A 13,906-nucleotide genomic window follows, 5' to 3' on the forward strand; every position below is an offset into this window, starting at 1 on the left:
ATTAGCACCTCAATCAATGTAGATAACAATACAGAATCCCTCTGGATAGAAACAATAGGTAGGAATTAGAAGCTTGTCATAGGATTACTTTACAGACCGCCCAACCTTGCCAGGGACAGTAGCCAACCCGTTTTACAGGAAATTAGTAAGGCTTTAAGATTTAGAAATGTTCGTGTAATTGGGGATTTCAATTATAGGAACATAGAGTGACATACTTAAACCGGAGACCAAGAGGCTCAAGATTTGTTACATGTGATACAGGATAATTTCCTTAAGCAGTTAATCAAAACACCAACGAGGGAAGGAAATATTTTGGATTTGTTGTTAACTAAAAGTGAGTAGGTAGAGGCTTGATCCTCGTTTACATTCAGTACGGGCGTACGCTCCAGTACCCTGTTCCCTTACTGCACCCATACCTCACTGCCACCTATCATCCTCGTCCATGTAGCTATCCAGTCTACTCTTAAAACAAGCTATCGTCCCTGCACTAATTATGTGATTGCTGAGTCTATTACATTCCCCCACCACCCTATTACTAAACCAATGCTTGCCTATATCTCTCCTAAATCTATACTTTTCTAATTTAAATCCATTACTGCGTGTTCTATCCAGCTGGCTAATTCTCAGTACTTGATTTATATCGCCTTTGTTGTAACCCTCGACCCATTTGAATACTTCTATCAGATCTCCCCGCACTCTTCGTCTTTCTAGTGAATGTAAGTTTAGATGTTTCAGCCTATTTTGATATGGGGGGTTCCTCAGCCCCTGAATCATCTTGGTCATCCTCCTCTGAACTGATTTTAGCAAGATGATGTCCATTCTGTTGTGTGGGCACCAAAACTGGACAGCATAATCTAAGTGTGCCCTAACTAACGCTAAATAGACTCTGAGGATGACCTCTGCACTCCTGTTGGTTACCGTCCTTTTAATGATCCCTAATACCCTGTTAGCCCTATTCCTCGCACTAATACATTGCTTCCTTAGTTTTAGGTCAGAGTTCACTAACACTCCCAAATCCCTTTCACACTCTGATCTGCCTATTGCTGTGGAGTCTAAACTATGCCTGTGTAATGGGTTGCGTGTTCCTAAACTAAGTACGCTACACTTGGCGATGCTAAAGCTCATCTGCCATTTCATAGACCAAGCTGACAGTTTGTTGAGATCCTCCTGCAGTGCTCTAGCATCCTTCCCTGTCCTAATAGTGCGTCCTATTTTGGTCTCATTTGCAAATTTACCTATGTCACTAGTTATTCCATTGTCTATGTCATTGATGTAGATAATAAATAAAAGCGCAGTAACCCCACTGGTAACATTACCCCATTCGGATTTTTTTACCGTTAATGGTAACCCTCTGTTTCCTGTCGCTAATCCATGCCTTAATCCAATCAAATACCTTCCCTCTTATTCCATGACCCCTGACTTTATTTAACAGTCTCTGGTGAGGTACCTTATCGAAGGCCTAAAATCAAGATAAACTACATCATAGTTCTCATCATTGTCAGCAGTCTCGTATACTCTATTTTAAAAGGATAAAAGATTAAGATTAATGAGGCACGACTTTCCTTTAATAAACCCATGCTGTGAGTCGTGAATTAAATTATGTCTATCAATATGGTCCCTGATACTATCAGCTATTATTGACTCAATCATTTTACCTATAACTGACGTCAAACTAATCGGCCTATAGTTTTCCATAGAAGATTTGTCACTCTTCTTAAATACTGGAATAAAGTGTGTCTGTCTCCATGAAACAGGCACCACCCCTGTGTCTAGTGACTTCCTAAATACTTATGTTAACTGTCCACTGATTTCAGTTTCACATTCCTTTACTACCCTGGGAAAAAGTTCATCTGGCCCTGGCGCCTTCGTGACTTTAAGTCTATATATCTGTCTAATCACGAGCTCCCTACTTATTTTGATGTCGGTTAATCCTTCCATCTCTTCTCCCCTGTAGATCTGTTCTCCCTGAGGTATATCATCTAATCTTTCTTTGGTAAATACAGTTAAGAAATATCTATTTAACGCCTCGCTCATTACCTCATCTCTATCAATCAGTGATTCTCGTGACTTAACCCTATAAAGTCCGACGTTTTCAAATTTTCGCGCTCGTAACACCTAGCATCGTACTCATTTTTCTGAACAACGATAACGCTCATGAACATTAAGTACTGGTACCGAATCAATAGTGTAAAACAATAGTGAATAATGAGTGAAAAGAAGCTAGTGGAAAGTAAAAAAGGGTATAAAAAAAACGGAGGCAACTCTCTTTCCCCCCCTCCCTCCCAACCTACCTTCCTCCCTCCTACCCTCCCTCCCTCTGTCGCTTGTCTCAGGTGGTGTAGGAAGAATGGAGACATCTCCACTCGCAAAACAAATATCGTATACACGTATCATTTATGTATACCTCGCTGTTAATTTTCTTCCTCTTCTTCTTCCTCTTCTTTTTCTTCTTCCTCTTCCTCTTCTTCTTCTTCTTCCTCTTCCTTCTTCCTCTTCCTCTTCGTCTTCTTCTTCAGTCGTGACCCAGCCTTCCTTGAGGTCAGGTCATCGACACTCGCTGCTGCTCAGCCAGCCGCCTCCACAACACACTGCTTCCCTGCATTATATGGAGACCTACCGTTAACAGTCTTGCCCATTGTTGTGTTAACATCGTTGTGCTATTACAACATCATCGCGCTAATTACGTCGTCGTGTACTGTGCTGCCTCGTTGTGCTGGTGTTGTGTAGTGTGGAGCAGCCGAGGCACCTCGACCACTGCTACCCTACAACCCAACGAACGCTAAGTCTACTGATATAATCACTGCACTATCTTGCCCTTACATACCTTATAGTGCTTGCTCTAGACTTTCCTTGACTTTCCTAGGCTTTTCGTAGTATTTAGCGCCACGTTTTCCATTGTCCAGCCCCTCGCTTTGTTTCCCTCAAGTGGCGGATTCTGAGAAGGGCCGTAAGTTAAGGCCCACGCGCTGCCTTAACTTGACCAAGGCGCCGTTAGCTGCGGCCGCGCCGCAGCGCCATATCTCTGCATTCCTTTCCCATACTCAAAACTTTTTGAGGCCGCCGTAAGGGGGCCGTAGGGCGCGTGGCTCTGCAAGGCGGCCGCGTCTCGGTGGCCAATCAGGGGCAAGTTCTAGTCGGCAAATAGGAAGCGTCGACCAATCGCGGGATATAAACACAAGTCAGCTGTTGTGCGAACGTTCCCGCGGTGCCCACCCTCTCACGACAATGGAGCCTCTCTCCTCACCCCCTACCTTGCCCCCTACGAAGAAAAGGAGGCCGAACTTTTCGGAAGAGGAGCTACTAATGCTAATAGCACTGACACAAACCTAACCGAACTAACCCTACCTTTGTTCATAACCTCAGAAGCTAACACCACTTTTGTGAAAAGTTACCTTTAACATTTATCAGCACTATGGTATATATACAACACTTGCAACACAGCGATGTCCCTGCTCACCCACGCGTGCAAGATACTACGTTGCGAAGGATGGGGGGTGGATCCTCAAGTTTGTAGGTTTTAGGAAGGGAAATATGAGGAAAATGGTGTCGTGCGCGTAAACTGCATGCATATATATTTACCCCGTCTTCAATTGTGATGCTGTCCATAAATGGATGAAGGGCTCTAATAAGGGGGATATTCATAAGGTGGAAGTGTAGGAGGAGGACGAGGGGGACGGGGAGATGGACGTGCGGTCAGCGTAGGTGGAAGCTGAAGAGGAGGAAGAAGAAGAAGAAGAAGAAGAAGAAGAAGAAGAAGAAGAAGAAGAAGAAGAAGAAGAAGAAGAAGAAGAAGAAGAAGAAGAAGAAGAAGAAGAAGAAGAAGAAGAAGAAGAAGAAGAACGAGAGTGGAAGCAAGCAGGCTGGGTGAGGGAGAGAGTTTGGGAAGAGGTGGGTCTAACTTTCAGAGAGCGCGCCTTGGAGCGGGTCAGAACAGTGGTAGGGGTGTAGAAGGAGGTGAAAGAGGACGAAGCGGAGGTGGATACAGATGTATTAAGAGACGAAGAAGAAGAAGAAGAAGAAGAAGAAGAGGAGAAGGAGGTGGAAGAGGACGAAGCGGAGGTGGAGACAGATGTACTAAGAGACGAAGAAGAAGAAGAAGAAGAAGAAGAAGAAGAAGAAGAAGAAGCGGCGGTGGCGTGCGTGTTTAGGTGCATGAGAGCAAGACACTTCGACAAGCCCTGCTCTAAATCTGAAATCCTAATCTCCATGAGACAGTGTCTGCATGACTCCGCACCCTTGTCATAATATTGTTGAGCAAATCGCCCCTCGCAACGGGAGCAGTTGCGTAGTGGTGGGGAAGGCATACCGTTATCTTTGGTTTATTTATTACTTTTTGACTTGAGTCAGCGAGAATGAGTGGCGAAGGGTCAGGTGGAAACCATTAACCGCGTCGGCTCGGCCAGGTGTTCAGATTAAGGCTAATCTCCAGGGAATATTCGCGGTCGGGTCGGGAGGAGTCGGAATATTTATGGCCCTGGGGGCGGATTCTGAAACGAAGTTACGGCGTCGTATCTGCTTAAGGCGCCGCAAGTCCGGCCGTAGCACTTCCGCTGGTATACTCAAAACACTGGCGCGGCCATTTTGAGGAGAGTTGCGGCGCCGCAGGTTAAGGCGGGTGTGGGCCGCCCTAAGTGAGTTACGGCCTCCTCTCCCTGCACGCCTTCGCTGCTACAAGTGGAACATACAGCCTTCATACAGGTATGAAATGCATATAAACGATGTTTTACGTAGTTATACTACGTAGTTCCACAATTGTAAGAAGTGAATGAACTACCAGTAAGATGTTTAGTAATACAGTAACTAGGAAGTTAGAAGATAAGAACGCAGGAGTCTGCAAGAGGCCGGTAGGCTTGTACAAGGCAGCTCCTTTGAACCTAAGCTCCCGTGTATCTAACCCCACGTAATATCGCTGTCCATAAATTTATCTAATCTATTTTTGAATGTGACAATTGTATTGGCACTCACCACATGACTGCTAAGCCTATTCCACTCATCCACCACCCTGTTAGTAAACCAATTTTTGCCTATGTCCCTGTTGAATCTGAATTCATCAAGTTTAAACCTATTACTTCGTGTCCTACCCGGTTCTCTTACTAACAAAACCTTATGAATATCCCCCTTATTAGAGCCCTTCATCCATTTATGGACAGCATCACAATTGAAGACGGGGTAAATATATATGCATGCAGTTTACGCGCACGACACCATTTTCCTCATATTTCCCTTCCTAAAACCTACAAACTTGAGGATCCACCCCCCATCCTTCGCAACGTAGTATCTTGCACGCGTGGGTGAGCAGGGACATCGCTGTGTTGCAAGTGTTGTATACCATAGTGCTGATAAATGTTAAAGGTAACTTTTCACAAAAGTGGTGTTAGCTTCTGAGGTTATGAACAACGGTAGGGTTAGTTCGGTTAGGCTTGTGTCAGTGCTATTAGCATTAGTAGCTCCTCTTCCGAAAAGTTCGGCCTCCTTTTCTTCGTAGGGGGCAAGGTAGGGGGTGAGGAGAGAGGCTCCATTGTCGTGAGAGGGTGGGCACCGCGGGAACGTTCGCACAACAGCTGACATGTGTTTACATCCCGTGATTGGTCGACGCATCCTATTTGCCGACTAGAACTTGCCTCTGATTGGCCACCGAGACGCGGCCGCCTTGCAGCGCCACGCGCCCTACGGCCCCCTTACGGCGGCCTTAAAAAGTTTTGAGTATGGGAAAGGAATGCAGAGATATGGCGCTGCGGCGCGGCCGCAGCTAACGGCGCCTTGGTCAAGTTAAGGCAGCGCGCGGGCCTTAACTTACGGCCCTTCTCAGAATCCGCCACTTGAGGGAAACAAAGCGAGGGGCTGGACAATGGAAAACGTGGCGCTAAATACTAGGAAAAGCCTAGGAAAGTCAAGGAAAGTCTAGAGCAAGCACTATAAGGTATGTAAGGGCAAGATAGTGCAGTGATTATATCAGTAGACTTAGCGTTCGTTGGGTTGTAGGGTAGCAGTGGTCGAGGTGCCCCGGCTGTTCCACATTACACAACACCAGCACAACGAGGTAGCACAGTACACGACGACGTAATTAGCGCGATGATGTTGTAATAGCACAACGATGTTAACATAACAATGGGCAAAACTTAACGGTAGGTCTCCATATAATGCAGGGAAGCAGTGTGTTGTGGAGGCGGCTGGCTGAGCAGCAACGAGTGTCGATGACCTGACCTCAAGGAAGGCTGGGTCACGACTGAAGAAGAAGACGAAAAGGAAGAAGAAGAAGAAGAGGAAGAAGAAGAAGAAGAGGAAGAGGAAGAAGAAAAGGAAGAGGAAAAAGAAGAAGAAGAAAATTAACAGCGAGGTATACATAAATGATGCGTGTATACGATATTTGTTTTGCGAGTGGAGATGTCTCCATTCTTCCTACACCACCTGAGACAAGCGACAGAGGGAGGGAGGGTAGGAGGGAGGAAGGTAGGTTGGGAGGGAGGGAGGGAGGGAGGGAAAGAGAGTTGCCTCCGTTTTTTTTATACCCTTTTTTACTTTCCACTAGCTTCTTTTCACTCATTATTCACTATTGTTTTACACTATTGATTCGGTACCAGTACTTAGTGTTCATGAGCGTTATCGTTGTTCAGAAAAATGAGTACGATGCTAGGTGTTACGAGCGCGAAAATTTGAAAACGTCGGACCTTATAGGGTTAAGTCAGGAGAATCACTGATTGATAGAGATGAGGTAATGAGCGAGGCGTTAAATAGATATTTCTTAACTGTATTTACCAAAGAAAGATTAGATGATATACCTCAGGGAGAACAGATCTACAGGGGAGAAGAGATGGAAGGATTAACCGACATCAAAATAAGTAGGGAGCTCGTGATTAGACAGATATATAGACTTAAAGTCACGAAGGCGCCAGGGCCAGATGAACTTTTTCCCAGGGTAGTAAAGGAATGTGAAACTGAAATCAGTGGACAGTTAACATAAGTATTTAGGAAGTCACTAGACACAGGGGTGGTGCCTGTTTCATGGAGACAGACACACTTTATTCCAGTATTTAAGAAGAGTGACAAATCTTGTATGGAAAACTATAGGCCGATTACTTTGACGTCAGTTATAGGTAAAATGATTGAGTCAATAATAGCTGATAGTATCAGGGACCATATTGACAGACATAATTTAATTCACGACTCACAGCATGGGTTTATTAAAGGAAAGTCGTGCCTCATTAATTTTAATCTTTTATCCTTTTAAAATAGAGTATACGAGACTGCTGACAATGATGAGAACTATGATGTAGCTCGATAAGGTACCTCACCAGAGACTGTTAAATAAAGTCAGGGGTCATGGAATAAGAGGGAAGGTATTTGATTGGATTAAGGCATGGATTAGCGACAGGAAACAGAGGGTTACCATTAACGGTAAAAAAATCCGAATGGGGTATTGTTACCAGTGAGGTTACTGCGCTTTTATTTATTATCTACATCAATGACATAGACAATGGAATAACTAGTGACATAGGTAAATTTGCAAATGAGACCAAAATAGGACGCACTATTAGGACAGGGAAGGATGCTAGAGCACTGCAGGAGGATCTCAACAAACTGTCAGCTTGGTCTATGAAATGGCAGATGAGCTTTAGCATCGCCAAGTGTAGCGTACTTAGTTTAGGAACACGCAACCCATTACACAAGCATAGTTTAGACTCCACAGCAATAGGCAGATCAGAGTGTGAAAGGGATTTGGGAGTGTTAGTGAACTCTGACCTAAAACTAAGGAAGCAATGTATTAGTGCGAAGAATAGGGCTCACAGGGTATTAGGGATTATTAAAAGGACAGTAACCAACAGGAGTGCAGAGGTCATCCTCAGAGTCTATTTAGCGTTAGTTAGGGCACACTTAGATTATGCTGTCCAGTTTTGGTGCCCACACAACAGAATGGACATCATCTTGCTAAAATCAGTTCAGAGGAGGATGACCAAGATGATTCAGGGGCTGAGGAACCCCCCATATCAAAATAGGCTGAAACATCTAAACTTACATTCACTAGAAAGACGAAGAGTGCAGGGAGATCTGATAGAAGTATTCAAATGGGTCGAGGGTTACAACAAAGGCGATATAAATCAAGTACTGAGAATTAGCCAGCTGGATAGAACACGCAGTAATGGATTTAAATTAGAAAAGTATAGATTTAGGAGAGGTATAGGCAAGCATTGGTTTAGTAATAGGGTGGTGGGGGAATGTAATAGACTCAGCAATCACATAATTAGTGCAGGGACGATAGCTTGTTTTAAGAGTAGACTGGATAGCTACATGGACGAGGATGATAGGTGGCAGTGAGGTATGGGTGCAGTAAGGGTACAGGGTACTGGAGTGTACGCTCGTATTGAATGTAAACGAGGATCAAGCCTTTACCTGTAACCCCTAAAACTACACCTCCCCCATCTTGAGTAGTGTGTGTGTGTGTGGGGGGGGGATTTTGGAGCTGCCCCGTGTAGGCCACTCGGCCTCTTGCAGTTTCCTTATGTTCTTATGTTCTTATTTTATCTTTTTAAACGGCTTTTTGCTTGACGGGATGGTAGCGAAGGGCTGAGAAGTGATAGCACGCAGCGGATACGTGTGGCTCCCTGATTCATGGCCTGCGTGGAGGTGTGTAAACCCGGGCTGCCAGGGATGCCAACCGTAGCACTCACGCTATGAAAGCAATTATACCTATATATTTACCATTTAATCGACCATTTTATTTGTGAAGCTACATCGAAAAATATGTATAATCACACTAATGCGTGTAAAATGCTTCAGTTACCAGGATTTCCATGTTGAGGTGTTTGCGAAACCCATCAACGCAACCCCTAGGAAGGGAAGTGGCCGGGGTCAACTTATAGTGCCAACAGAAAGGGGACACCGTGTAAGAGGAAGGTGGTGGGGGAGATGTATGGTATAGCTGTCTGACGCGACTTTGCCCAACAAAGCTGTGTCTATCAACAAGTTTTTGTTTGTAGACATTCGCTTCTAAGCATACGCCGTTAGCGCGAGGCCAGCTCCATACAAAGGGACAGCTTCGTACACAATACCGGTATGTACTCATATTTTTCCCACATTTCCCTTCATCTCTCCCTACTTTCTGTACCTCTTTCCAATCCTCCTCCGTTGCCCCACCTACATATTATTATCCTTGCCGCGCCCTAATCCATATTACTCTTCCTACTTTTTTACACACCGTACTGGTGCTCCTCTTCCTCTTCCTCTTCCTCCTCCTCCTCCCACTCATCCTCCTGCTTCTCCTTTGCCCATCACAGAGAAAATCACATCACATTACATTCCTCGTTTAGCTGTTTGCTCAGGCTACATACAGATGGCGCTTTTGTTCCTGCCAACCAAGGACGTCTGAGTCTGAGTCGAGTTAGTCGTTAGCCTCAGTTGAGCTGCCTGCTGGTGAGGGTCTGCTGTCACAAGTGTTTCGTTCCTCACCATCTTTTTATATATTTTTTTAACTTAACCAATTGTTCTTGTTATATATTCTTAAACTAAAACAATTCTTACAACCATATGATGGATGAGGAAGTATTAACGAAACGTGGTAGAGAAAAAAAATGCTCATAACGGATTCTTTTACGTATTTGACAATAAAATGTAAAGATGGCAGCGAGGTGAAATGTCTGCGTTGTGAGCAATAAAATCGATGCAAAGCACGGCTCCATACTAAAGCTGGAAACGTAGTGAGGGAGCTGAACAGCCATTCGCATGATGCTTCTGCAGGTCACGACCGGATATTAATCTTCGAAGACAGAGCTGACTACAGCACTTAGTACCATCTGAAATGTAGTTTGCAGATGGTACATTCAGTATTGCTGCCAGCCTCTTTTCTCAGATCTATGTAATTATGGTAAAAAAAAAACATGGAGTTACTCCTACGGTTCATGCTCTCTTGCCTAACAAGCAATGCACCACATGCGTGAGAACGTTCGAGTTATTGAAAGAAATGGAACCCATCTTGAAACCCAATTCAATCGTCTGTGATTTTGAACCAGCTACGCACAATGCTATGAAAGACACATTCCCTGATGTTCATATAAAAGGATGTTTTTTTTTAAATTTAGTTCTAAATAGGCAAAAACATCTAGCTATTTTGGGGATCACAAATTTGTATTAACACTAATCCAGATTTCGCGTTAAAAGTCAAAAGGATTATTGCCATTTCCTTTGTACCTCTGAACAAGATCGATGAATATGTGGATGCTCTAGCGACCGAACTGCCGCAAGAACTTGATGATTTACTAAACTGGTTTGAGGATACATATGTTGGTCGTTCGAACAGACGAGGAAATGGAAGACGAACTCCTTTATTTCGCCCTGAGATTTGGAACCTCCATCAGAGAATATTAAACGGGGAAGACCTCACAAACAATAATCCGGAGGCAGCCCACCGTCGATTGAAATACGAACTTGGCATGCAACATCCAGCCATATGAAAATTAATTGATGGATGCTATCGAACACTTGAGGAGCCTTGCTCATAATTACCAAATTAATAACGGTGTGTAACAGTTTTTTGTGTTTAAAACTATTTAATGTTTTTAATTTTTAATAAAGTTAGTTTTAAAACTTTCTAAAGTTTGTTTTTAAGTTCTTACTAAAACTTTTAAAAGTTATGTTTTTAATTTAGCAGTTTTAAGCTTCTTTTTACTTGTTTACCTCAAACAATACTGAATTGAGCCCAATTGTCCCATGACGCCCAAACTGCCGCGCCCAAACGGCCGCGCCAAAATGGCTGAGCCCAATTGTCCCATTCCGGTCTAAAGCAGGGGTTCGCGAACCCCTGGTGGGTTGCGGAGGATTGAGGGGGTGGGGTCGTAAAGCTTTGCTAGAAACGGCTTGGCAAAATATTTTTTTTAGCTTATCGTTTCGAGATAGTTTTCTGTTTTAATTCTATTGGTGTTGTTTGTTTCTGCTGGTGTTTTTGTTTTTTGTTTTTTTTTGGGGGGTATTTAGTTGGGGATATACCCCAAGGGAGAAAGGCGGTGCATGCCGCGCAACCACCCAGACAGCTGGTAGAGAGATACCAAATTCTTTAAAGGGGGAGGCCCAATAACGGGGCTGAGGGTGTCGAAAAGAACCCACCTTTCCACCCCCATGGCACCAGGTAGGTCTCGAACCTACGCCCTAGCACCCCGCCGAAGCGCAAGGCGGAGACTACCACGGGACCACGGGAGCCCCCTGCTGCTGGTGTGTTGAGAGGGAACATCGGGGTATCTTTCAGGGACATGTCAGGGCCGGTTTTGTTTGAAATTTGATGTGTAATAAAGGTGTAAAACAAATTACTGATAGCAGGGGCGCGTGGGTTTCAATTTTGTTTTAATGGGTCGTGAGTGTAAATACGTTTGGAAACATTGCACTATAGAATGACACACACACACACACACACACACACACACACACACACACACACACACACACACACACACACACACAGAGGGGGGGTATAATTGCTGGCGATGACGAGTCTAGCCTGTGATCAGGCCATGGTGAATTGCACACTAAGGGACGGAGACAGGGAGGAAGAGAAGAACAGAGAGCGAGTGATAAGAAAATACAGATAGAGGCTGTGAGAAGGAAGAGAACAAGGATAAGGAGTGAGGAAAACATATGGAGAGATTGAGAGGAGAAACTGAAAGGGAAAAGGATACGGTGAGAAGGGAGAGGAAGGTAGAGGATGCGGAATGATCGTGTGTGTGTGTGTGTGTGTGTGTGTGTGTGTGTGTTAACCTAATGTAAAAGGGTAGGAAAAAGAGAGGGAGAGAGAAAGAGTGAGTGAGAAGGAAATGGACTGAGGGTGTGAGAAGGGAGGAAACTAGGGAAAGGAGAGAGAGAGAGAGAGAGAGAGAGAGAGAGAGAGAGAGAGAGAGAGAGAGAGAGAGAGAAAGGAAGGAAGGGGAGGAAAGGAGGGGCATGTAAAGAATGAGGATAGAGAGAGAAAAGGTGTGTGAGTGGGAGGGATATAAATACATAAATAAAAATGCTGGGGTGAGGGAAAAACAAATAGAAATGAGAAAACTAAGGGGAGGGAGGAAGTTAGCGGGTGAGAAATGAGATACACTCTCTCTCTCTCTCTCTCTCTCTCTCTCTCTCTCTCTCTCTCTCTCTCTCTCTCTCTCTCTCTCTCTCTCTCTCTCTCTCTCTCTCTAATAATTCACTTTTTCGAAAAAAAATCAGCATATATAGTTATTATTAAGGGCCTCATAGTCTAATATCAACAACAGATGGTATTAGCAAACTTATAACAAAGAAGAATGACATGAACAAATGCATAAATAGTTAAGCTAATAAAATTATTGAATTGGGAGGGAGGCTGCAACAACGTCGAGCGAGATAGCAACGTGGCGGCAAGATGGAAGTGAGGCCAAATAGTACTGGCAGCGCTAACAATATCGGAACCTAAGCGGTACTGGTACCCGGTTCCGGAACTGTGTACCGGTGCCATTAGTGCCCCCGCAGAACCGGTTCCGCTTCGGTTTACGTATCGCTCGTGCCGCTAAGGAGCCGGAATCGCTTAGTTTCTTGGACTTGGGCCTCTCGTACTAAAGATCACGCCAATCATACGTTTGCCTATCATTCAACCAGGAGACCTCACCAACAGGCATATACATCGGTGGTGCACGACTGGTTGAGCACGACACATCACCGCCTGCCTATTGCTGGACGAGTTTTCTCCATGAGAAGGCACGAAATCTTTACTTGAGGCATCGCTTCGTAGGCCATCAAGCCAGTAATCGCAGACCTCCATGGATGGCACTGCGTTGAGTGTCTTAGCGCTTCATTTGGAGTGTTTTTTCTATTAGTGACTTTCGTGACTGTTGCTAATATACAACTTCTGGCAGTAAGTAGTTATAGTGTTTCTTGCACATAAAATAATGCATGGTACGTTGATCTCTACACAGTACCTAAAAACTATACATACACGCACATATATATGAAACACTAGCAAACAGACTCACGAAGACGGATGGGCTACTTCCCTACCTGGGTCACGGGTGGCAAAGGATCGTGGGCCGCCAAGTCGTCGATGGTTGACGTTCCAGCGGCGCCACCGATCACCCAAATCTTCTTGAGAGTGTCAGGGGGCAGCAGTGAGAAGGCAGCCTCCGCAGTGGATAGCAGGTCGACATGTACTACAGCCCACTGAGCACCAACCAGCCGCGTGCAGTGCACCAGGTCATCTAGGGAACATTTAACTATTAACAAAGCGTCGCTAGATCTCAGGAACGTGATCAATCCAGAAATTTTACTCTAGAAAAAAATGGCTGAATATTTGTTTTCGGACAATATTTTGTCAACTTTTTACTTTCATTAAACCAAGCGATATGAATATCTGTAACATGTTATTAATTTCAATAAATAATAAATAAGCATTTCGCGCAGGTTTTTGAGGAAAGGAAGGAAAATACTGAGGTCTTTGAATTAGCGCGCATATGATTTTCTGAAGATGCCAAACAATAAGGACGTGTGCAAAGTGAGTTTGTACTGTAATGGTAAAATAGACGACACTAATAATAGAAGACATATACGAAATTACTGAGACCAAGGTCAATGTCGTTGATGTAAATGACGAAGAGAACGGGTCCCAGGACAGAGCCTTGGGGGACACCACTAGTGACTAGTATCCACTCAGGGGTCACTTCATTTAGTACAGCTCTGTGCTTTCTATTGCTTAGCCAGTGCTTGATTCATTCGTGAAGCCTACCCCCGATACCTATTTACTTGATTTTTTTAAGCAACTTGTAGTGTGGAACTTTATCAAACGCCTTCTGGAAGTCCAAATAAATAATATCAAGTGATTTAGAAACATCATAGACTGCAAAATGCTCGTTATAGAACGTTAATAGATTCGACAAACAAGATCTGTTGTTATGGGAACCATGTTGCGAGTCCAGGA

General features: G+C 44.3%; 1 protein-coding gene across 1 annotated transcript in view; it reads right to left on the reverse strand.

The window, feature by feature from the left end:
• Positions 1-13,201, reverse strand: part of LOC126989901 (luciferin 4-monooxygenase-like) — a 104,238-nt gene extending 91,037 nt beyond the window's left edge. The window contains exon 1 of the mRNA XM_050848516.1: positions 12,994-13,201. The gene's annotated coding sequence lies outside the window, so the exon portion shown is untranslated. The remainder of the gene's footprint in view (positions 1-12,993) is intronic.
• Positions 13,202-13,906: the final 705 nt, after the last annotated feature.

The sequence above is a fragment of the Eriocheir sinensis genome, unplaced genomic scaffold (assembly GCF_024679095.1).
Source record: "Eriocheir sinensis breed Jianghai 21 unplaced genomic scaffold, ASM2467909v1 Scaffold137, whole genome shotgun sequence".
Classification (NCBI taxonomy): Eukaryota; Metazoa; Arthropoda; class Malacostraca; order Decapoda; family Varunidae; genus Eriocheir; species Eriocheir sinensis.